The 27,421-nt window shown below is 33.9% G+C and overlaps 3 long non-coding RNA genes across 7 annotated transcripts; 1 reads left to right on the forward strand and 2 right to left on the reverse strand.

Annotated features, from left to right (window-relative positions):
• Nucleotides 1–211: 211 nt before the first annotated feature.
• Nucleotides 212–27,090, forward strand: LOC147845643 (uncharacterized). Its single transcript, XR_015480887.1, has 2 exons — nucleotides 212–261; nucleotides 26,296–27,090. It is a non-coding gene; the product is annotated as an uncharacterized LOC147845643 (long non-coding RNA).
• On the reverse strand, nucleotides 1,169–6,440 carry LOC101885742 (uncharacterized). Of its 5 annotated transcripts, none has more exons than XR_015480882.1 (5): nucleotides 6,377–6,440; nucleotides 5,453–5,549; nucleotides 3,740–3,879; nucleotides 3,131–3,220; nucleotides 1,169–1,853 (listed from the first exon to the last, which is right to left on the reverse strand). It is a non-coding gene; the product is annotated as an uncharacterized LOC101885742 (long non-coding RNA). The 5 variants fall into 5 exon arrangements; XR_015480880.1 differs by having other exon boundaries at nucleotides 3,131–3,223; XR_015480884.1 differs by having other exon boundaries at nucleotides 3,131–3,223; nucleotides 3,796–3,879; nucleotides 4,276–5,549.
• On the reverse strand, nucleotides 18,967–23,559 carry LOC147845644 (uncharacterized). Its single transcript, XR_015480885.1, has 4 exons — nucleotides 23,207–23,559; nucleotides 21,660–22,495; nucleotides 19,862–20,526; nucleotides 18,967–19,149 (listed from the first exon to the last, which is right to left on the reverse strand). It is a non-coding gene; the product is annotated as an uncharacterized LOC147845644 (long non-coding RNA).
• Nucleotides 27,091–27,421: the final 331 nt, after the last annotated feature.

Below are 27,421 nucleotides of genomic sequence, written 5' to 3' on the forward strand. Positions count from 1 at the left end.
GAGTTGAATCGATTCGTCTTCAACAAACGATCAGTGTGACATCAAAACATCGCGAGAACAACAGACAGCTCCGTGTGCATTTGAATCCATCTCGCGATATTGTATCACTTCAGGTACGCGCCTACTGATTCGTTGATTCAAACGAGTTGTGAATCAAGAAGCCTCTAAAGATCCGAATCAAACTGCAGCAGCACGCCACGAGGTTTTGCTCAGACTTTTGGGACGTTTGGAATTGCTCCGTCTTGTCACCATGTAACACATGTGAGTAAATCGTTGTCAGTAAATAAGGCTATTGTTACGATTAGAAATTGTGCATTAACCAGATTATATTTATTTTGTTTCATTTGTTTTTAGCGTAACATTAACGTTAGTTCATGGCCGAATCTAAACGGCCAGCAGCGAATATTTACTGCGGTCAAGCCAGCCGCGGTTCGGAAAAACACAGTCAAGCCAGCCGCGCTTTATATTTCGGCGCGCGCCTATTATTATCATTACGGTAATGTCAGCAGCCACACAGAGAGCGCTCCAGAGAGCACCCATTTCGCCCAGAAAAGAGAGATAACAACGAAATATAAGTTTATCCCCCTTTCCTCCCACGTATGCTTTATTAAACAATTTATTAGCTTTGTTTGACTGTTGTTATTTTAAGAAATTGGTTTCTGGGCTTACCTTTAATTTCCTCAAGTTTATCTTTTTGCTTCAAATGATTTTATAGCAGATCAAACCCAGATAGCAAATTACATCTGGCCCAGATATGGCCCACATCCCCCATTTTCTTCTGGCCCACATACCGCGCGGAATGACGGCGATGACTCAACCTGATTGTGGCTGACATAAGGATCCAAAAGTCAGCCACAACTGAACCAGATCTGGGCCATATCTCAGAAAAAGCATGGTCCATATCTGGGCCAGATGTGGCCCATACATTTTCTCAGATCTGGCCCAGCTGCGGCCCATGTACATTCTCAAATCTGGCCCAGCTTCGGCCCATGCACTTTCTCAGATCTGGCCCACATGCAGCCCATGCAGTTTCTCAGATCTGGCCCAGATGCGGCCCATGCAATTTCTCAGATCTGGCCCAGATCTGGTTCAGTTGCGGCTGACTTTTGGGTTAGATGTGGCTCACATCTACATTTGGTAGCTATATAAATCACATTAAAAGGAATGCTTAGTTTAAATTGCTTTATTTAAAAAAATTGCTTTAAAGGAAGAATATAAATTGATAAATACAAATATATAATGTATATAAATTATATAAATAGTTGCATACAAAAAAACAACAACAGATGGATCAATGCAATACAAATAAATATATGAATTAGATAAATAAATGCATACAGAATTATCACAAATTAAATGCAAATAAATATAAAAGTAAAAATTAGGTAAGTGGATATACAGAATAAGAAGAACATACAAACACACATGTATATACAAATTAGATAAATAGATACAGAATAAACACAAAAAAATATATATATTTTTTATAAAATGCATATTAATTAAATTAACAAATATTTTATAACCATATACCCAGAACCAATAATTAAAAATATATATAAAGGGCAATCCAAAAACAAGATCAGAGGCGAGGCAAGGGTCAAATAAACAAATGATAATTACAGAAACAAGATTAAACAAGTACGAGTAGACAGAACAAACACAGAAATCGCATATTTAACAAAAACATATTATTTAAATAATTACAACTAAATATTTATTATCATCTACCCAGAACCAAAAAAAAAAAAAATAAATAAAACAAACTGAAAATCCAACAGGGCAGTCCAAGAATGAGGTCAGGGGCGAGCAAGGGTCAAATCCAAAAAAAAAACTGTCCAATGCAAAACATCCTGAAAATAGGAGAAGACAACAATTAAAAGGTGCTGTTTGCAGAGTACATACAGGCACAACTCGATTAAAAGGACTTTTAAGCACTTTTTTAAGCACCTATTTTTATTTTTAAGACTGACAAGCAACGTATTGAACACCTGAAATTTATTCTCAGCAATACATAAAAGCATTCCATAGGAACTACCTATCGATTTATAAAAAATTAAAAAATAATATTAATAAAATATTTCATAGTATTAAACCTATTTTAAATGTGCTTGTGAAATTATTATTTTTTTAATGTTTTCGTAGATGGAAAGAGAACTGAAAATTAAATTACATTAAATTAAAGGACTAGAAATACTATTATATTGCTAAAATAAAACAAATTTTAGTAAATAATACTAATACAGAGTAAAAGTACATGGTACTATTTAGTTAGTTACATTTGGAAAAAAAATCGGATTTTCTTTACGGACCTTTTTTAAGTGTAAACTTGTTTGAATGGTTTAATTACAAGGATTTTAATTAAAAAAGGAATTTGCACTAACAAAGGAAGTTTATTTTAAGGAAATATATTTTCAAGCTTAGGAAGGTTTTACATATATGATGAAAAGATGTAAAAATTTAAAATGTTGCCTTTTATTTACACATTTTATAAGTTTTTTCTTGTTTGCTCATTCTGTGTCTGCCTTTACAATCTGGCAAATTTGTTGCTTAAATAACTTTTATAGTACTTGGATTTTTTTTACATAATTATAAACAAATTATTTTACAAAAAAATATATTTTAAAAATAATAAAACAAATGACTTCATTTCATTTGAGGTATTCGAAATATTTTTTTACATTTTCTACATTTTTCAAAGCAGTGTTTTAGGAGCCTTATTGTTTATTTTGATAAATGTAATAACAGATTGCTTTGACCTGTAATGCCTGTACAATTTAGTGACGCTTATTTAAGACAGACTATGTATAAATCATACAAATACCTCATTCAAAAACGTTTCCAGCATACCAACCCCGTGACGTCAGACACAGCAATATTACAAGACGGGGGTGCCTTTGTGCTAAAAGCTCTAGAAAAACATGCCCTTTTCATCAAAATTGTTACATTAATCAAGTTTGGTTATTATATTTTTATTAAATCGGAAACCTATTTACGAAATAATGTAAACTTGATTGACTGCATCACTTCTACTACAAGACACTGGGAAGAATTTTTGCTAGGAAGATCTGACACTCAAAGTTTACTCCATCAATTCATAGTCTGAAATCTTGGTAATTAGTGAAAGTACCTTTGAACTGACCGCAGATCTTGATGTGGTCTTTCTTGATCTGGTCTTCTCCACTTTCGATCCTTCCCTGGGTTCATCTTTACAAGGAACCTGCTGAATGGAAAAAAAATACTTAGTGATAAAAACCTGGACTATATCATGCTCTAAAATGTTTCAAATAAAAGCAGCATAAAAGGACAAGCTTGTGGTGGAGGTTTGCTAGAAAAACCTGTGAGAGACGATGTTGTGTGTGAGTCAGACTGAGACAGACTGTTGTATGAATGTGTGTTTTAGAGTGTATGAATGTGAGAATGCATTCACAAGAGTGTGTGTTAGTTTGAGGATTTTGCTATTTTAAATATTAGGGTCCAACAGAGTAATTTGTTTAGTTAAGTTGTTTAAAATTATTTTTATTGATTAAATACTTGCCCATTTATAGATGTAAAGAATAACCAAAAGAAATAATGTATTAAAATGTCATTATATTTTATATTCAATCTGCAAATCATTTGTTGTGAAATTTGAATGACTTCCATTCAGTATATGAATAAAATAAAATTAGAATAAGAATAAAACAATAGAACTCTATAAAAAAAATACTTCCTATCAAAATAAAGCAGGTGCTTTTACCTTAAGGAACTTTATTAGTATGGTTCCCTGCTTCCAGTTAGTTCAACTTCAGATACCTCCATAATCTGTACTCTGGTGCTTCATTTGGTTCTTGACTTAAGAGTAACTGGTGTTGCATTCCCGGTCCTTCACAATCTGAGCTAGAAGGACAATATGACAAAAGACAAGACAAATATGAATACACATAACATACAGGATAAAACATTTAAAGATATAGTTTACTATTCTGCCACCATTTATTCATCCTCTACTTGTTTCAAAGCAGTTTAAATCTGTTCAACACTAAAGCAGATATTTTGAAGAATGTTAGAAACCTGTAACTATTGATATACATATGAGGAAAAACTGGGTTTGTGTTCATTCATTTTCTTTTTAGCTTCATCCCTTTATTAATCTGGGGTCACCACAGTGGAATGAACAGCCAACTTATCCAGCATATGTTTTACGCAGCACATACTCTTCCAGCTGCAACACATCACTGGGAAAAACCCATACACTCTCATTTACACACATTCACTATGGACAATTTAGCTTACCCAATTCATCTGTACCGCATGTCTTGTGGGGGAAACCGGAGCACCCGGAGGAGACCCACGCCAACAAGTGGAGAACATAAAAACTTCACACAGAAATGCCAACTGACCCAGCCGATGCTCCAACCAGAAACATTTTTGCTGGGAGGCAACAGAGCTATCCACTGTACCACTGCACCACCTGAGTTTATAGCCCCTTTCACACAGTGATACCGGTAAATATCTGGAAAATTTCCGGAAAGACTTTACCGGTATATTCAAAAAAGCGCTGTTCACACAGGCGAGGACGTTACGGAAATTTTCCGGAAAAGAGCATTCACACATCCATTCCAAAATACCGGTAAATTCTGACATCATTCACCACAAGTGAGCTTTAAACGGCTGCGCTTGTATTTGTAAACATTTGACTACATTACAACCTCTGTGGATGATCAATATTGTGAACAACTTTCACAGGATCACTTTCGCATGTCGAGATGTTCATATTATCTGAGTGTGCAGGCGCTCATATGCGCACGCAAAGCTTGAAGGTAAACAAACAACGGCTTATCATAAGCATCTCATCGATGATTATTTACACAGTTGGCATTAAGAAGAACATACAAACGTAATCTGAATAACTTCTAGCAGCTAAATGTGTCTGGAAAAATATTCAAAGGCTTTTATCCTCACAAACCGCGCGGACGTAAATGCGTCTGACTGTTGTGATTGGCTAAAGCAGACGTCTCACGTCAGCACGTTCTAGACGTGCACGCGCTTATTACGGGAATCTTCCTTCTGCATTCACACAGCGCAGCATTCCGGCAAATTGCCGGTAATGTTACAACTTCTCTTTCCGGAAAATAGCCAGAACGAATTTACCGGTATTTTCAAAAAGGACCTGTTCACACATACAACTGTTCCGGAAAATTGCCGGCAATTTTCCGGAAAGGTCTGTATGTGTGAAAGGGGCTAATGTTCAACAGAACAAAAAAAATATTTTGAAACAAGTGGAGGATAAAAGATGTCATTATTATGTCATTATTAGATATTTTAAATAAGCTATGACCTCATACAGTGATAAAATAGCACCAATAAATCTTGTAATATTTTAATAATAAAAAAAACATAAAATATATTATTTCAGTTCCCAACAACCAGTCTGACATATACAAGTTACAAAATATGTACAATATTGTACCTGGTGTGCTTGATGATGAAGTCAAACAATTAGTAATGCACTGATGTGAGAGTTGTCCTTTCCTTCAGCTTGCATCCTTGCATGATTCCTTTCTTTTCTGTAACAAATTAATACAATACAATCAATTTATAAAAATATTATTTTTACTTGCCACAAAACCATTTGTTTGGACTTGATACATATGTACAAGATTAATGGTGCAGTTCAGTTTCCAGGCTGTTTTGAAGTAATATAAAACATAAGATATGGATTTTAAGCTTATTTAACACAATTGATTTTATGTTTTAACAAGGTTTAATATTTCATAACACACTTAGCCTTCTTTTTTAGCTTTTAATTTCCTTCATAAGTCATTTAACACTTCATGTTTCAACTGTGGATTTTTTTTTCAAACGTTTTGGCTTTAAAAAATTTTTTTAATGCAGACCAGTCTCAACAGTGGCCAGCATGAACCACATAACGTTACTCTGCAAACTTTTGCTGAAACTTGATAAAACACACATTAACAAGCAAATCAAGATCATTAGGATTAACGTTACCAAAAAGAGACTGTTCCATCAGTGTTTGTGCTTAAAACCAGTAACGTTACAAAAGCAGAACTCGGCACCAGTTACAACTGTATAAAACGGACAGCATATGATTCATTCATTCAAGCTCCCGTTTCGACGCTGTTCTTTATATAACACGTCTTATTGATCATTTCAATTGTAACTTAAATGAATTTGTTAAAACCCCGAGCACAATCAACTTAACAGATTAACGTTACTGAACTGACGGCGGCCATCATTCTCAGCCGTTTTTAGCCATATTATCCACATATAAGTTACAGTTTTATCACTATTCAAAACAGGGGCTTTTCTAACAAGTAAAAACATTACCTGACGACAAATATCTCACAAATATGGTTTTAAAATAATAACTTACCCGATATAAAGAAGAAGATGAAATGGCGGACTTGACTTCACTTCCTCGTTTGAAAAAAATAACCGTCATTCACGAGGCTCCGCCCACTCCACCGTAATGCAAGGATGAAGCGAAACACATATTCGCCACCAGGGGGCAGTTTATGATTATGTTTTTAAATAAATAAATAAATAAATAAATATATATAAAAATAATATTATATATATTAGGGTAAGGGTAATTAGGCAAGTTATTTTATCAAAATGACTTGTTCTGAAACTGTAGAAAAAATATATAGCTTAAAGGGGTTAATAATTTTGACCTTAAAACACTTAAAAAAAAAAAAAAAACTGCTTTTATTCTAGTCGAAGACTTTCTCCAGAAGAAAAAATATTATCAGACATACTGTGAACATGTCCTTGCTCTGTTATGTAACATGCTGTAATTCTAGAATATTTACTGTTATTTTTAATATTCAGTAGCTTGTTATATAAAAACTATAACACTTTAAGATATATTTACAATTAACTAATTGCTAATTAACATGCTTATTAATAGCATATTGTCTATAAAATTTGTTGACACTGTTACAGGTGCACACACACAGAACCAGGATAGACTTTTGGGCCTTTCTATGTTGAGTTTGCATGTTGTTTCTGTTGGTTTCCAGTTTCTTCCATAGTGCAAAAATTTGCAGTATAAATGAATTTTGGATAAACTAAATTTGCTGTAGTTTGTGATTAAGATAATGTGTGGTGTTTCCCAGCACTGAGGATTGTACCCTCAGGGCTGTGTTGCAGAAGCATTAGTATCTGATTGCAGACTTGGATATGCAAGCTGAGACACACAGTTTGACATGCAATGTCAGAAACAATGCACTCAAATAGAGCTAGTGACATCAAAGTGAGGGGTAGGGTTAGGAGCGGGGTTAGGTGTGCGCATTAAAATTGGTCAGATTTATTTTTATTATTTTTTGTGTTCTGTAGAATAAGTAAATAAAACTTTGTGTTGTTTACAAAGATCAGCTTATTCACGAACACATTCATGTTACTCACATTCTACTGCTCAGTTCTCTGACATTTTTTTCTATATAGTTATTTTTTTCATGAACAAAACATTTGTCTATTTAATATTCAAATTAAATAAAAAAAGAACAATGTTGTATGTGGCATTTAATCAAACAAAATCATTATAAATATGTAGAATTGCAAAAAATAACACCAAAAAACAGCACTTTAATGCAGCATTATTAGATTATGAATTCATTTGTAAAATTGTTCATCAAAAAGTAGTACTAATAGCAAATAAAATCCACCCAGTAGGTGGCGGTAGGACACTGTCTTAATTCATTCAAATGGAGAAACGGAACAAAACATTAATGGATCAAAACATAATAAATGATGAAACTCATTGCATTTATAGACATTTATAGACATACCAGGTAATATGAAGAAAAAAAAAAAAGAATTTTACTCATGCTGGAACATTTACATATAACAGATAATATAAATTTATATTCATAGCAGCCTTAAAGTAAAAATAAATCCATTATTGAGGAAATAAACTGAATTAATGTGATAAGGTTACAAACATATACTTTCCCGCATGAGCAATAGCTTATTCCTATTCTTAATAACCTAAAGAATCATTTTCAATCACAGAAAGTCTTATTTAGAACATGTAATGTTATTATTTTCAGAGAAGGTGTAGCGCTCTCACTGCCTGATGAGGGACAATAATGTTAATAAAACACAGGAAACACAGAACTGCTGCTGCTTCACATCAGAGTCTGTGTAATGTTTGAGCAGCAAGCCCCTCCCACTTATTAGGTATGCAGTACACAGGCAGAAGTAGCCGATCGGAAAAATGTAAATCCTTGCATCACATTACATTAATTTACAATATTTATTTTCTATTTTCTACTTCATAAAACGAAAGTGTACAGACTTAGAAAGACAAATTAACTTTGATTTTCAATTTCTAATAATTTGTAACCACTTCAAAGGCTCCCGTTCATTTATAGTTAAACCGGAACTAAAAATACACAACTCGCACTACACTCGATGTGTCACACACGGGCCACATCTGGCCTACATACAGCAGGCCACAACTCATACTACACCTGGTGTGTCACACACGGGCCATATCTGGCCCACATACGGTAGGCCAGAACTCACACTACACCCGGTCTGTCACACACGGGCCATATCTGGCCCACATACGGTAGGCCACAACTCCCACTACACCCGGGGTGTCACAGACGGGCCACATCTGGCCCACATACGGCAGGCCAGAACTCACACTACACCCGGGGTGTCACACACGGGCCTCATCTGGCCCACATACAGCAGGCCAGAACTCACACTACACCCGGGGTGTCACACATGGGCCACATCTGGCCCACATACAGCAGGCCAGAACTCACACTACACCCGGGATGTCAGACACGGGCCACATCTGGCCCACATACAGCAGGCCAGAACTCACACTACACCCGGGATGTCACACACGGGCCACATCTGGCCCACATACAGCAGGCCAGAACTCACACTACAGCCGGGGTGTCACACACGGGCCACATCTGGCCCACATACGGCAGGCCACAACTCACACTACACCCGGTGTGTCACACACGGGCCACATCTGGCCCACATACAGCAGGCCACAACTCACACTACACCCGGGGTGTCACACACGGGCCACATCTGGCCCACATACAGCAGGCCACAACTAACACTACACCCGGTGTGACACATATGGGCCAGATGTGGCCCATATGTCTCCTGCCATTGCCAGAAGTGAGCCATATGTGCCTTAGTTGGCCCAGATGTGGCCCAGAACTGTATGCTATCTGGGAACGGACAGAATAAATATACGATTTCTAAATACACAGAATGCGTTTCTACTTCTCCTAGCCAACTACAGTACATTGCAAATAAGGTTAAATGCAATTTTTTACAACGTGGCTAACCTCAGAAAGTGAAAACAATCATAAAGTAGTCCAACAAAACATTGTTTGAATTACAAATATATGTTTATTTCATTTAAAGGGGATTTAAAAGGTTATGCTTCTTTCAGTATATGGGATATGGGGCATTATTACACTTTAGATGACTGTAAAGACCTTATTATTTGTTATAAGTAGAATAGAACAACAATAAGATCAGATGCAGGCAGTCAAATACTAAGCATACATCATATGAAGCCTGTTTTACTGCAGCATTTTGGAGAAATGTACCATTAACACACTTTAAAGTGCTATAAAGAAATAAGTAGAAAAACTACAAAGTTTGGTTCTGATACAGGATGTACATGCATACCTCATGTAAAAGACCTCATTCAGGTGAGCAGAAGAAAACAATGGACAGGACATCCAATATTATATGCATACCTCATAATAACTTACTGCAGCATTTTGGAGAAATGTGCTATTATTGAGCTATAAAGTCTTTAAAGTGCATAAATACATTGTTTGACATAAGTTAAATAAAAGACTGATCTGGTTTGATACTGGATGTCCCATGCTATATGCATATATACTACATCTGAATACTTTTTACTTCAGCAATTTGGACAAAAAATGCTCATTTAAAATATGTAGAAAAAAAACAATAGTCAGGTCTGATACAGGACATCACATTCTAAACTTCAAATAAAGACTTGTTACTGCAGTGTTTTGGAGAAATTGGGTATTAACATTACTCAGTGTTATAAAGACCCAATTTCCAATAAGTAGACAAAAACAATGATCAGTTCCTGTACAGAACATCCCATGCTATATGTGTACTTCATATGAAATCTTTTTACTGCACTGTTTTGGAGAAACGGGGTAATAACCTTATAAAAAGTGCTATAAAGACTACATTTCAAATAAGTAGGAAAAAAACAATGGTCAGTTCTTACACAGGACATCCCATACTATATAAGTACTTCACACTTCACCTTATTACTGCAGTGTTTTGGAGAAATTGTATAATATTATATTTCAAAGTGTTATAAAGACCCCTATTTAAATAAGTAGAAAAAAAACAATGGTCAGTTATTATACACGACATCCCATACTATATCTCCACTTCACATGAAACCTATTTACTGCAGCATTTTAGAGAAATGGGGTATTAACATAAAATAAAGTGCTATAAAGACCCCATTTTAAATAAGTAAAAAAAAACAATGGTCAGTTCTTATACAGGACATCCCATACTATATATGTACTTCACATGAAACCTTTTTACTGCAGCATTTTAAAGAGACGGGGTATTAACATAATATAAAATACTATAAAGACCGCATTTTAAATAAGTAGAAAAAAACAATGGTCAGTTCTTACACAGGACATCCCAGACTATATGTGTACTTCACATGAAACCTTTTTACTGCAGCATTTTGAAGAAACAGGGTATTACATAGAAAAAGTACTATAAATACCCCCTTTCAAATAAGTAGAAAAAAACAATGGTCAGATCTTATACAGGACATGCTAATCTATGTGTGTACTTCACATAAAAGCTTTTTACTGCAGCATTTTAAAAAAATGGGGTATTAACATAATATAAAGTACTGTAAAGAGTTTATTTTAAATAAGTAGAAAAAAACAATGGTCAGTTCTTATACAGGACATTTCATACTATGTGTGTACTTCACATTAAACCTTCTTACTGCACTGTTTTGGAGAAATGGGGTATTAATATGATTTAAAGTGTTATAAGGACCCTATTTCTGATAAGTAGAAAATAACAATGGTCAGTTCTTATATAGGACATCCCATACTATGTGTGAACTTCACATGAAACCTTATTACTGCAGTGTTTTGGAGAAATTGTATAATATTATATTTCAAAGTGTTATAAAGACCACAATTTAAATAAGTAGAAAAAAACAATGGTCAGTTCTTATACATGACATACCATACTATATATGTACTTCACATGAAACCTTTTTACTGCAGCATTTTAAAGAGACAGGGTATTAACATAATATAAAATACTATAAAGACCGCATTTTAAATAAGTAGAAAAAAACAATGGTCAGTTCTTATACAGGACATCCCATACTATATATGTACTTCACATGAAATCTTTTTACTGCAGCATTTTAGAGAAATGGGGTATTAACATAAAATAAAGTGCTATAAAGACCCCATTTCAAATAAGTAGAAAAAAACAATGGTCAGTTCTTATACAGGACATCCCATACTATATATGTACTTCACATGAAATCTTTTTACTGCAGCATTTTAAAGAGACGGGGTATTAACATAATATAAAATACTTTAAAGACCGCATTTTAAATAAGTAGAAAAAAAACAATGGTCAGTTCTTACACAGGACATCCCATACTATGTGTGGACTTCACATGAAACCTTATTACTGCAGCATTTTGGAGAAAGGGGGTATTAACATAATATAAAGTGCTATAAAGACCCCATTTCAAATAAGTAGAAAAAGACAATGGTCAGTTCTTATACAGGACATCCCATACTATATCTGTACTTCACATGAAACCTATTTACTGCAGCGTTTTGAAGAAAGGGGGTATTAACATAATATAACGTGCTATAAAGACCGCATTTCAAATAAGTAGAAAAAAACAATGGTCAGTTCTTATACAGAACATACCATACTATATGTGTACTTCACATGAAACCTTTTTACTAAAGCGTTTTGGAGAAACAGGGTATTAACATATTTTAAAGTACTATAAAGACCGCATTTCAAATAAGTAGAAAAAAAACAATGGCCAGTTCTTATACAGTACATCCCATACTATAAATTTACTTCACATGAAACCTTTTTACTGCAGCATTTTAAAGAAATGGGGTATTAACATAATATAAAATAACTTAATATAACAATTTAGCCTCCACTTTCCTTACTAATATGCAACTCCCTCTCTGACTCCTCCACTAACTATAAAAAAATACTAATGTTTTGCTTCTCACACTCTTTACACACCTGAAACTTGCCTACAGCACTTAGTCATTGTTGCTCTAACAGTTGTGTAAATTGCTTCCTTGTCCTCATTTGTAAGTTGCTTTGGATAAAAGCGTCCGCTAAATGACTAAATGTAAACGTATAAAGTACTAAAAAGACAGCATTTTAAATAAGTAGAAAAAAACAATGGTCAAATCTTATACAGGACATCCTAATCAATGTGTGTACTTCACATAAAAGCTTTTTACTGCAGCATTTTAAAGAAACGGGGTATTAACATAATATAAAGTACTATAAAGACTGCATTTTAAATAAGTAGAAAAAAAAACAATGGTCAGTTCTTATACAGGACATCCCATACTATATATGTACTTCACATGAAAACTTTTTACTGCAGCATTTTAAAGAAACGGGGGATTTAACATAATATAAAGTACTATAAAAACCCCATTTTAAATAAGTAGAAAAAAACAATGGTCAGATCTTATACAGGACATGCTAATCTATGTGTGTACTTCACATGAAACCTTTTTACTGCAGCATTTTAAAGAAACAGGATATTAACATAATATAAAGTACTATAAAGACCGCATTTTAAATAAGAAGGAAAAAACAATTGTCAGTTGTTATACAGGACATCCCATACTATATGTGTACCTCACATGAAAACTTCTTACTGCACTGTTTTGGAGAAGCGGGGTATTAACATCATAATATAAAGTGATATAAAAACCCCATTTCAAATAAGTAGAAAAAAACAATTGTCAGTTGTTATACAGGACATCCCATACTATATGTGTACTTCACATGAAACCTTTTTACTGCAGCATATTGGAGAAACAGGGTATTACATAGAAAAAGTACTTTAAATACCCCCTTTCAAATAAGTAGAAAAAACAATGGTCAGATCTTATACAGGACATCCTAATCTATGTGTGTACTTCACATAAAAGCTTTTTTACTGCGGCATTTTAAAGAAACGGGGTATTAACATAATATAAAGTACTATAAAGAGTTTATTTTAAATAAGTAGAAAAAAACAATGGTCAGTTCTTATACAGGACATTTCATACTATAGGTGTACTTCACATTAAACCTTCTTACTGCACTGTTTTGGAGAAATTGTATATTAATATGATTTAAAGTGTTATAAGGAGCCTATTTCTAATAAGTAGAAAAAAACAATGGTCAGTTCTTATAAAGGACATCCCATACTCTATGTGTACTTCACATGAAACCTTTTTACTGCAGCATTTTTCAAACATGGGGTAATAACATAATATAAAGTGCTATAAAGACCCCATTTCTAATAAGTAGAAAAAACAATAGTCAATTCTTATACAGGACATCCCATACTATATATGTACTTCACATGAAACCTTTTTACTGCAGCATTTAAAAGAGACGGGGTATTAACATAATATAAAATACTATAAAGACCGCATTTTAAATAAGTAGAAAAAACAATGGTCAGTTCTTATACAGGACATCCCATGCTATTTATGTACTTCACTTGAAACCTTTTTACTGCAGCATTTGAAAGAAACAGGGTATTAACATAGTATAAAGTACTATAAGGACCCCATTTTAAATAAGTAGAAAAACGAATGGTCAATTCTGACATATGACATCCCATACTATGTGTACTTTACATGAAACCTTTTTACTGCAGCATTTTTCAGAGATGGGGTATTAATATAATTTAAAGTACTATAAAGACTGCATTTTAAAAAAAAGTAAAAAAAAACAATGGTCAGATCTAATACTGTCACGAAATGGGGAATGATCACAATGCAGAAATCCAAGTGCAGCAATTTATTAACAAAAAGACTAAGGTATCCAAAAAGACAGATTTCCAAATCTTGCACAGAACTAGAAGCAAGATACAAAAAACTAGATGATCAGACGAAGTAACTGGCAAAAATCCAAAAACGGGTAAATACAAGGACAGGGTAGGAGTGCTAACAAGTGCTAACAAAAACGAACACAAACAGGAATCCAAGAATAATTGAAATACAAAAAAAACCTAGATAACCAGACAAACATACCAGATGTGAGGAACTAACAAAATCCTAAGGCAACTAAAACAGAGGACAAGAGGGTTTATAAAAACAGGACTAAATTAACAAACACAAAACAGCTGTAACATAACACAATCAGTAATACAAAGGATTATGGGAAATGAAGTGAAACTACAAAACAAACTAGTGCCCTCAAGTGTCCAGACTAGGGCACTGCAACAGGTGTGACAAATACAGGACATCCCTTACTATATGTGTACTTCACATGAAACCTTTTTACTGCACTGTTTTGGGGAAACGGGGTAATAACCTAATATAAAGTGCTATAAAGACCACATTTCAAATAAGTAGAAAAAAATAATGGTTAGTTCTTATACAGGACATCCCATACTATATGTGCACTTCACAAAAAGCCTTTTTACTGCATCATTTGGAGAAACAGGGTTTTAACATATAAAGTTCTATAAAAAACCCATTTTTAATAAGTAGAAAAAAACAATGATCAGTTCTTATACAGAACATCCCATACTATGTGTGTACTTCACATGAAACCTTTTTACTGCACTGTTTTGGAGAAATGGGGTATTAACATAATAATATAAAGTAATATAAAAACCCTATTTCAAATAAGTAGAAAAAACAATGGTCAGTTCTTATACAGGACATCCTATACTTTCTGCACTTGACATGAAACCTTTTTACTGCAGCGTTTTGGAGAAATTGGGTATTAACATATTATAAAGTGCTATAAAGACCCCAATTCAAATAAGTTGAAAAAAAAAAACAATGTCAGTTCTTATACATGACATCCCATACTATATCTGCACTTCACATGGAACCTTTTTACTGAACAATTGGGTATTATTATAATTCAAAATGTTATAAAGACCCCATTTCCAAAAAGTATAAAAAAAACAATGATTAGTTATTGTACAGGACTTCCCATAGTAAATGTGTACTTCACATAAAAACCTTATTACTGCAGGGTTTTTGAGAAATGAGGTTTAATATAATTTAAAGTGTTTCAAAGACCCAATTTCTTGTAAGTAGAAGAAAACAATGGTCAGCTCTTATGCAGGACATCCTATATTATAAGCGTACTTCACATGAACACTTGTTACTTCAGTTTTTTGGAGAATTGGGACATTATTACTTTTCAGATGGATATAAACACCACATTTCTAAGAAGTACATAAAATCATCAGTTCTTGTACATATGAAGACTTCTTACTGCAGCAAGTTCTATAATGACCCAATTTCTACTAAGTAGAAGAAAACATTGATCAGTCGTACAGGACATGCAATGCTATATGCATATCTCAGACGAAGACTTGTTACTGCATCGTTTTGGAGAATTGGGACATTGTTACCTTTTAGATTGCTACAAACACCTCATTTCTAATAAGTAGAAAAAAGAACAGTCATTTCTTTTACAGGACATCACATACTATATGCATACCTCATAGGAAGACTTGTTACTGCAGTGATCTGGATTAATGGGGCGTTATTACTTTCGAATGAGTAGAATAAAATAATGGTCAGTTTTGATACAGGACGAATGTGTCAAGGATAGACAGCACATCACAGTTTTCCACAACTCCAAATGTGTCAGGGATACACAAAATTGCAGTTCCCTTCCTGCTGAGGAACTATATTTATTGACCTCCATAGTAATTGTTTTTTTTTTTTCTAAAATGGAAGTCAATGGTTACCAGTTTTCAAGTTCATTCTAAATATCTTTTGTGTTCAACCAAAAGAAGGAACTAATAAATGTTTGTAACCATTTGATTGCCAGTGCATAGTGCGTTCATTTTCACTTTTAGGTAAACTATCTCTATGAAATTAACCAAACATATTTGGTTTGTCTTTGTCTTTGTCTTTGTCTTTGTACCCTACATTTGGAGCAGCACCACTCATCATCCCCAATAATATCATTTTGTTGTAATGGTACAATAATAGCTTGAGACAGTTGGGATGATGCCATCAACCTAACTGACCACTGAATTGTCCATTGAAGAACTGACCGTTTTTTTTTTTTTTTTACTTTTTAGAAATGGGGTCTTGATAGCCATCTAAAAGGTAATTATGTCCCTTTTCTCTAAAACGCTGCCGTAAGAAGTCTTCATATGAGGTACGCCTTTAGTATGGGACATCCTTTTTAAGAACAGACCATTGTTTTCTTCTACTTATTAGAAATTGGGTCTTTATGACACTTTGAATGTTATTATTCCTCCATTTCTCCAAAATGCTGCAGTGACAAGGTTTCATGTAAAGTATGCATATATTATGGAATGTCATGAACGTGAACTGCCCATTGTTTTCTTCTACTTATTAGATATTGGGTATTTAAATCACTTTATATAATGTTTATGCCCAAATTCTCCAAAACACTGCAGTAACAAGTCTTCATCTGATAAATACATGTAGTATGGGATGTCCTGTACAAGAACTGACCGTTGTTTTTTTCTACTTATTAGAAATTAGGTCTTTATAGTACTTTAAGTTGATACCTATTTCACCAAAAATGCCGCAGTAGGATGGTTTCATGTTAATTATGCATACAGTGAGGGACGTCCTGTACAAAAACATAAAGCACTTTATATTATGTTAATGCCCCAATTCTCCAAAAAGTGGCCGTAAGAAGGTTTCATATTAGGTATGCATACAGTATGGGATGTCCTCTACGAGTATTCAGCAATAGGAAGAGCTGAGCATTGTTATTTTTTTCTATTTTTTAGAAAAGGGGTCTTTAAAGCAATTTATAAGTTTAATACCCAATTTCTTGAAAATGGTGCAGTAATAAGTTTTCACATGCATAAAGTATAGGACATCCTGTATGACAACAGACTATTGTTTTTTCTACTTATTAGTAATGAGGTCTTTATAGTACTTCATATTATGTTAGTGCCCCATTCCTCTAAAATGTAGTAGTAAGAAGGCTTCATATGATGTATGCAAATTTTATGAGATGTCCTCTACAAAAAACTGACTATTTTTGTATTCTACCTCTAAAAAATGGGGTCTTTAAAACACTTGAATTTTGTTATTTCCCAATTTCTTCAAAATTATGTGGTGAGAAGTCTTCACATGAAGCATGTGTATAGTATAGGATGCCCTGTATAAAAACTGGCTATTGTTTTCTTCTACTTATTTATTGGTCTTTATAGCACTTTGTAATATGTTAATATCCCATTTCTCGAAAAAGCTGCAGTAAGAATGTTCCATGTGAAGTACGCATATAGTATGGGATGTCCTATATAAGAACTGACCAATGTTTTTTCCACTTATTTGACATGCGGTCTTTGTAGCACTTTATAATAGGTTAATACCCCATTTCTTCAAAATGCTGCAATAAAAATGTTTCATGTGAAGTACACACATAGTTTGGGATGTCCTATATATGAACTGACCATTGTTTTTTCTACTTATTTGAAATGGGGTCTTTATAGTACTTTTTCAGTAAATATCCCGTTTCTCCAAAATGCTGCAGTAAAAAGGTTTCATGTGAAGTACATATATAGTATGGGATGTCCTGTATAAGAACTGACCATTGTTTTTTTCTACTTATTTGAAATGGGGTTTTTATACCACTTTATATTATGTTAATACATCATTTCTCCAAAGCAGTGCTGTAAGAATGTTTAATGTGAAGTACACATATAGTATGGGATGTCCTGTATAAGAACTGACCATTGTTTTTTTCCTACTTATTTAAAATGCGGTCTTTATAGTATTTTATATTATATTAATAGCCCATTTCTTTAAAATGCTGCAGTAAAAAGGTTTCATGTGAAGTACATATATAGTATGGGATGTCCTGTATAAGAACTGACCATTGTTTTTTTCCTACTTATTTAAAATGCAGTCTTTATAGTACTTTATATTATGTTAATACCCCGTTTCTTCAAAATGCTGCAGTAAAAAGCTTTCATGTGAAGTACACACATTGATTAGGATGTCCTGTATAAGATTTGACCATTGTTTTTTTTCTACTTATTTAAAATGCGGTCTTTTTAGTACTTTATACGTTTACATTTAGCAGACGCTTTTATCCAAAGCGACTTACAAATGAGGACAAGGAAGCAATTTACACAACTGTTAGAGCAACAATGAATAAGTGCTGTAGGCAAGTTTCAGGTGTGTAAAGAGTGTGAGAAGCAAAACATTAGTGTTTTTTTTATAATTAGTGGAGGAGTCAGAGAGGGAGTTGCATATTAGTAAGGAAAGTGGAGACTAAATCGTTATATTAAGTTATTTTATATTATGTTAATACCCCATTTCTTTAAAATGCTGCAGTAAAAAGGTTTCATGTGAAGTAAATTTATAGCATGGGAAGTACTGTATAAGAACTGGCCATTGTTTTTTTCTACTTATTTGAAATGCGGTCTTTATAATACTTTATAATATGTTAATACCCTGTTTCTCCAAAACGCTTTAGTACAAAGGTTTCATGTGAAGTACACATATAGTATGGGATGTCCTGTATAAGAACTGACCATTGTTTTTTCTACTTATTGGAAATGGGCTCTTTATAGCACTGTCTAATATGTTAATACCCTGTTTTTCCAAAACGCTGCAGTAAAAAGGTTTCATGTGAAGTGCACATATAGTATTGGATGTCCTGTATAAGAACTGACCATTGTTTTTTCTACTTATTAGAATTGGACTCTTTATAGCACTTTACAATATGTTAATACCCTGTTTCTCCAAAACGCTGCAGTAAAAAGGTTTCATGTGAAGTGCACATATAGTGTGGGACGTCCTGTTTAAGAACTGACCATTGTTTTTTTCTACTTATTGGAAATGGGCTCTTTATAGCACTTTATAATATGTTAATACCCTGTTTCTCCGAAACTCTGCAGTAAAAAGGTTTCATGTGAAGTGCACATATAGTAAGTGATGTCCTGTATAAGAACTGACCATTGTCTTTTTTTCTACTTATTTGAATTGGGGTCTTTATAGCACTATGAATGATGTTAATACCCCGTTTCTCCAAAATGCTGCAGTAAAAAGGTTTCATGTGAAGTACACATATAGTATGGGATGTCCTGTATAAGAACTGACCATTGTTTTTTCTACTTATTTGAAATGGGGTCTTTATAACGTTTTGAATTACATTAGTAACTTAATACTCCAAAACGCTGCAGTAAAAAGGTTTCATGTGAAGTAGAGATATAGTATGGGATGTCCTGTATAAGAACTGTCCATTTTTTTTTCTACTTATTAGAAATGGGGATTTTATATCACTTTATAATATGTTAATACCCCGTTTCTCCAAAACGCTGCAGTAAAAAAGATTTCATGTGAAGTGTACATATAGTATGGGATGTCCTGTATAAGAACTGTCCATTGTTTTTTTCTACATATTAGAAATGGGGTTTTTATGTCACTTTATAATAGGTTAATACCCAGTTTCTCCAAAATGCTGCAGTAAAAAAGATTTCATGTGAGGTGCACATATAGTATAGGATGTCCTGTGTAAGAACTGACCATTGTTTTTTTTCTACTTATTAGAAAAGGGCTCCTTATAGCATTTTATAATATATTAATACCCTGTTTCTTTAAAATGCTGCAGTAAAAAGGTTTCATGTGAAGAGCACATATAGTATGGGATGTCATGTATAAGAACTGACAATTGTTTTTTGCTACTTATTTGAAATGGGGTCTTTATAGCACTTGATATTACCTTAATACCCCGTTTCTTCAAAATGCTGCAGTAAAAAGGTTTCATGTGAAGTACATATGTAGTATGGGATGTCATGTATAAGAACTGACCATTGTCTTTTTCTACTTATTTGAAATGGGGTCTTTATACCACTTTATATTATGTTAATACCCCCTTTCTCCAAAATGCTGCAGTAAAAAGGTTTCATGTCAAGTACAGATATAGTATGGGACGTCCTGTATAAGAACTGACCATTGTTTTTTTCTACTTATTTGATATGGGGTCTTTATAACGTTTTGAATTACATTAGTAACCTAATACTCCAAAATGCTGCAGTAAAAGAGATTTAATGTGAAATGCACATATAGTATGGGATGTCCTGTATAAGAACTGACCATTGTTTTTTTCTACTTATTGGAAATGGGCTCTTTATAGCACTTTATCATATGTTAATACCCTGTTTCCCAAAAACGCTGCAGTAAAAATGTTTCATGTGAAGTGCACATATAGTATGGGATGTCCTGTATAAGAACTGACCATTGTTTTTTTCTACTTATTTGAAATGCGGTCTTTATAGCACTTTATATTATGTAAATACCCCCTTTCTCCAAAACGCTGCAGTAAATAGGTTTCATGTGAAGTACAGATATAGTATGGGATGTCCTGTATAAGAACTGACCATTGTCTTTTTCTACTTATTTGAAATGGGGTCTTTATAGCACTTTATATTATGTAAATACCCCCTTTCTCCAAAATGCTGCAGTAAAAAAGGTTTCATGTGAAGTACACTTATAGTATGGTATGTCCTGTATAAGAACTGACCATTGTTTTTTTCTACTTATTTGAAATGCGGTCTTTATAGCACTTTATATTAGGTTATTACCCCGTTTCTCCAAAACAGTGCAGTAAAAAGTTTTTATGTGAAGTACACATATAGTATGGGATGTCCTGAATAGGAACTGACCATTGTTTCTTTCTACTTATTGGAAATGGGGTCTTTATAGTACTTTATATTATGTTAATACCCCATTTCTCCAAAACAGTGCAGTAAGAAAGTTTCTTGTCAAGTACATAGTATGGGATGTCCTATGTAAGAACTGACCATTGTTTTTTTCTACTTATTAGAAATGGGCTCTTTATAGCACTTTATCATATGTTAATACCCTGTTTCCCAAAAACGCTGCAGTAAAAATGTTTCATGTGAAGTGCACATATAGTATGGGATGTCCTGTATAAGAACTGACTAATGTTTTTTCTACTTATTTGAAAAGGGGTCTTTATAGCACTTTATATTATGTTAATACCCCCTTTCTCCAAAATGCTGCAGTAAAAAGGTTTCATGTGTAGTAGATTTATAGTATGGTATGTCATGTATAAGAACTGACCATTGTCTTTTTCTACTTATTTGAAATGAGGTCTTTAAAGCACTTTATATTATGTTAATACCCCCTTTCTCCAAAACAGTGCAGTAAAAAGGTTTCATGTGAAGTACACATATAGTATGGTATGTCCTGTATAAGAACTGACCATTGTTTTTTTCTACTTATTTGAAATGCGGTCTTTATAGCACTTTATATTATGTTAAAACCCCCTTTCTTCAAAACGCTAAAGTAAATAGGTTTCATGTGAAGTACAGATATAGTATGGGATGTCTTGTATAAGAACTGACCATTGTCTTTTTCTACTTATTTGAAATGGGGTCTTTATAGCACTTTATATTATGTTAATACCCCCTTTCTCCAAAATGCTGCAGTAAAAAGGTTTCATGTGAAGTACACATATAGTATGGTATGTCCTGTATAAGAACTGACCATTGTTTTTTTCTACTTATTTGAAATAGGGTCTTTATAGCACTTTATATTGGCTTAATACCCCGTTTCTCCAAAATGCTGCAGTAAAAAGGTTTCATGTGAAGTACATATATAGTATGGTATGTCATGTATAAGAACTGACCATTGTCTTTTTCTACTTATTTGAAATGGGGTCTTTATAGCACTTTATATTATGTTAATACCCCCTTTCCCCAAAATGCTGCAGTAAAAAGGTTTCATGTGAAGTACACATATAGTATGGGATGTCCTGTATAACAACTGACCATTGTCTTTTTCTACTTATTTGAAATGGGGTCTTTATAGCACTTTATATTATGTTAATACCCCCTTTCTCCAAAATGCTGCAGTAAAAAGGTTTCATGTGAAGTACACATATAGTATGGTATGTCCTGTATAAGAACTGACTATTGTTTTTTTCTACTTATTTGAAATGCGGTCTTTATAGCACTTTATATTAGGTTATTACCCCGTTTCTCCAAAACATTGCAGTAAAAAGTTTTTATGTGAAGTACACATATAGTATGGGATGTCCTAAATAAGAACTGACCATTGTTTCTTTCTACTTATTGGAAATGGGGTCTTTATAGTACTTTATATTATGTTAATACCCCATTTCTCCCATTTCTCCAAAACAGTGCAGTAAGAAAGTTTCATGTCAAGTACATAGTATGGGATGTCCTATGTAAGAACTGACCATTGTTTTTTTCTACTTATTGGAAATGGGCTTTTTATAGCACTTTATCATATGTTAATACCCTGTTTCCCAAAAACGCTGCAGTAAAAATGTTTCATGTGAAGTGCACATATAGTATGGGATGTCCTGTATAAGAACTGACCATTGTTTTTTTCTACTTATTTGAAAAGGGGTCTTTATAGCACTTTATATTATGTTAATACCCCTTTTCTCCAAAATGCTGCAGTAAAAAGGTTTCATGTGAAGTACATATATAGTATGGTATGTCATGTATAAGAACTGACCATTGTCTTTTTTTAATTATTTGAAATGGGGTCTTTATAGCACTCTATATTATGTTAATACCCCCTTTCTCCAAAATCCTGCAGTAAAAAGGTTTCATGTGAAGTACACATATAGTATGGTATGTCCTGTATAAGAACTCACTATTGTTTTTTTCTACTTATTTGAAATGCGGTCTTTATAGCACTTTATATTAGGTTCTTACCTCGTTTCTCCAAAACAGTGCAGTAAAAAGTTTTTATGTGAAGTACACATATAGTATGGGATGTCCTGTAGAGGATCTGACCATTGTTTTGTTCTACTTATTTGAAATGGGGTCTTTATAGTACTTTTTTCTATCTTATAACCCTGTTTCTCTAAAATGCTGCAGTAAAAAGGGTTTATGTGAAGTACATATATAGTATGGGATGTCCTTTATAAGAACTGACCATTGTCTTTTTCTACTTATTAAAAATGGGGTCTTTATAACACTTTAAATCATATTAATATACAATTTCTCCAAAACAGTGCAGTAAGAAGGTTTAATGTGAAGTATACATATAGTACGGGATGTCCTGTATAAGAACTGACCATTGTTTATTTCTACTTATTTAAAACGGGGTCCTTATATTACTTTATACTATGTTAATTCCCCCATGTCTTTAAAATGCTGCAGTAAAAAGCTTTCATGTGAAGTACACACAGAGATAAGGGTGTCGTGTATAAGATCTGACCATTGTTTTTCTCTACTTATTTGAAAGGGGGACTTTATAGTACTTTTTTTCTATGTTAACACCCTGTTTTTCTAAAATGCTGCAGTAAAAAGGTTTCATGTGAAGTACATATATAGTATGGGATGTCCTGTATAAGAACCGACCATTGTTTTTTTCTACTTATTTGAAATGGGGTTTTTATATCACTTTGTTGTGTTAATACCTCATTTATCCAAAACAGTGCAGTAAGAAGGTTTCATGTAATGTACACACATAGTATGGGATGTCCTGTACTAGAACTGACCATTGTTTTTTCTACTTATTTGAAATGAGGTCTTTAAAGCACTTTATATTATCTTAATACCCCATTTCTCCAAAATGCTGCAGTAAAAAAGTTTTATGTGAAGTACAGATATAGTATGGATTTCCTGTATAGGAACTGACCATTGTTATTTTCTACTTATTTGAATTGGGGTCTTAAGAACACTTTGAAATATATTATATACAATTTCTCCAAAACACTGCAGTAAAAAGGTTTCATGTGAAGTACACATATAGTATGGGATGTCCTGTATAAGAACTGACCATAGATTTTTTCTACCTATTTAAAATGTGGTCTTTATAGTATTTTATATTATGTTAATACCTCGTTTATTTAAAATGCTGCAGTAAAAACGCTTCATGTGAAGTACATATATAGTACGGTATGTCATGTATAAGAACTGTCCATTGTTTTTTTCTTCTTATTAGAAATGGGGTTTTTATATCACTTTATAATAGGTTAATACCCAGTTTCTCCAAAACGCTGCAGTAAAAAAGATTTCATGTGAAGTACACATATAGTATGGGATGTCCTGAATAAGAACTACCATTGTTTCTTTCTACTTAATCGAAATGGGGTCTTTATAACACTTTATATTATGTTAATGTCCCACTTCTCCAGATTGCTGGAGTAAGAAGTGTTTATATGTAGTATGCATATTGTATGTGATGTTCTATACAGGAACTGATCATTGTTTTTTGTCTACTTATTGGAAATTGGGTCTTCATAACACTTTGAGTAATGTTAATGCCCAATTTCTCCAAAACGCTGCAGTAACAAGTCTTTATATAAGGTTTAGTATGGGATGTCCTGTATAAGACCTATTTTTTTTCTACATCTTTTAAATGAGCAATTTTGTTTTCCAAATTGCTGCAGTAAAAAGGATTCATATGTTGTATATATGCATATAGCATGGGACATCTAGTATCAGACCTGATCACTCTTTTATTTAACTTATTCCAAACAATGTATTTATAACACTTTAAAGACTTTATAGCTCATTAATAGCCCAGTTCTCCAAAATGCTGCAGTAAGTTATTATGAGTTATGCATATAATATTGGATGTCCTGTCCATAGTTTTCTTCTGTTAACTTAAATGAGGTCTTTCACATGAGGTATGCATGTACATCCTGTATCAAAACCAAACTTTGTTTTTTCTACTTATTTCTTTATAGCACTTTAAAGTGTGTTAATGGTACATTTCTCCAAAATGCAGCAGTAAAACAGGCTTCATATGATGTATGCTTAGTATTTGACTGCCTGCATCTGATCTTATTGTTGTTCTATTCTACTTATAACAAATAATAAGGTCTTTACAGTCATCTAAAGTGTAATAATGCCCCATATCCCATATACTGAAAGAAGCATACATTTTTAAATCCCCCTTTAAATAAAACCAACATATATTTGTAATTCAAACAATGTTTTGTTGGACTACTTCATGATTGTTTACACTTTCTGAGGTTAGCCACGTTGTATAAAATTGCATTCAACCTTATTTGCAATTTAGTGTAGTTGGCTAGGAGAAGTAGAAACGCATTCTGTGTATTTAGAAATCGTATATTTATTCTGTCCGTTTGATCTGCTATAAAATCATTTGAAGCAAAAAGATAAACTTGAGGAAATTAAAGGTAAGCCCAGAAACCAATTTCTTAAAATAACAACAGTCAAAAAAAAGCTAAAAAAAAAAAAAAGCTGTTTAATAAAGCATACGTGGGAGGAAAGGGGGATAAACTTATTTCGTTGTTATCTCTCTGTTCTGGGCGAAATGGGTGCTCTCTGGAGCGCTCTCTGTGTGGCTGCTGACATTACCGTAATGATAATAATAGGCGCGCACCGAAATATAAAGGGCGGCTGGCTTGACTGTGTTTTTCCGAACCGCGGCTGGCTTGACCGCAGTGAATATTTACCAATGTTTACTGTCGTTTACTTTGCACATCTTAGAAATGTTGCCAAAGTTCCTATGGATTTAGTTTCTTCATGTCATTCCAGAAAGACTGGATGATGAGCAGGTCAGATCTCTGTGGCTGTTGTCATACTGACTGTGCAGACGATTTTCTCCCTTTATACGTTAATTAACGTTACAGCAAAGTTAATGACAAATTAATGTTTGGAAATGTTAATTGATATTTTCTGTAGCATGCCAGTTTGATATATCAATAGCCCCCCCCGGCAACCCCCCCCCCCCCCCCCCCCCACACACACACACACCTAATTACTAGTAACGTTTGCCTTGGACTTTAGCACAGTAGCCTACTATTTAAGCCTTTTCCCCTCTGCGCTTTAATTATTATCACTATAAATGATCACAATCTCCCATATGATCTGATAATAGTACTTTTGTTTGATAGTAATGTATAGTGTCTGTATGGTATCTGTAAATGTTTAGTGTGTGAAATTGTTGGACAACAACTACACACACATTAAACAGGAAAATAAACATGTCTATAGCTTACTAAAAGCCTTTCTGTCTGTTTATATATTTTATGTAAATGCAGAGCAGCAAGACCCATGGGATTTCATCAGCCACTCACCATCAGAGTCCTCAGTGGAAGCTGAGAAGAGCAGAAGAGGAAGCCAAGCAAGAGATGCCAGAAAAAAAGGGGGAAGGAAATAATGTGTTATTTTGCTGTTTGAGTATAGGCAGGCGCAGTGGGTAGCACAATCGCCTCACAGCAAGAAGGTCGCTGGTTCGAGCCTCGGCTGGGTCAGTTGACATTTCTGTGGCATTTGTGCATGTTCTCCCCATGTTAGCATGGGTTTCCTCCGGGTGCTCCCACAAGTCCAAAAATATGTGGTGACATTGGGTAAGGTAAAATTGTCCGTAGTGTATGTGTGTGAATGAGTATGTATGGATGTTTCCCAGTGATGGGTTGCAGCTGGGTGGCAACACGGTGGCACAGTAGGTAGTGCTGTTTCCTCACATCAAGAAGGTTTCTGCATGGAGTTCTCCCTGCGTTCGCGTGGGTTTCCTCCGGGTGCTCCGGTTTCCCTCACAGTCCAAAGACATGCGGTACAGGTGAATTGGGTAGACTAAATTGTCCGTAGTGAATGCGTGTGAGTGAGTGTGTATGGATGTTTCCCAGAGATGGGTTGCAGCTGGAAGGGCATCCACTGCGTAAAACATATGCTGGATAAGATGGTGGTTTATTCCACTGTGGCGACCCCAGATTAACAAAGCCAAAGAGAAAATGAATGAGTATAGGCAATGATAGACAAGACAATGTTTGATTAATATGAAGTCTTTTAAAATGCTTATTTATTAAAATAAAGGTTACAAAGTAAAGAAGAAATATATTGTGTGTTTGTATATTTATTTCACTGCCTTCAAGATTTTACATTGTAAACTAAAGGGAACAAGGGGGGAACAAATGTTGTATTTACCCTTTAACTACAGGTAACAAGAGAGGAACAAAGCTTCACTTTAATTTACAACCCTCAAATGTGGTATTTACCCTGTAAGTACAGGTAACAAGGAGGTAACAAGAGAGGAACAAAGCTTCACTTTAATTTACAACCCTCAAATGTGGTATTTACCCTGTAAGTACAGGGAACAAGGAGGTAACAAGAGAGGAACAAAGCTTCACTTTAATTTACAACCCTCAAATGTGGTATTTACCCTGT

This window comes from Danio rerio, chromosome 3 (assembly GCF_052040795.2).
Source record: "Danio rerio strain M-AB ecotype USA chromosome 3, GRCz13ab, whole genome shotgun sequence".
Taxonomy (NCBI): Eukaryota; Metazoa; Chordata; class Actinopteri; order Cypriniformes; family Danionidae; genus Danio; species Danio rerio.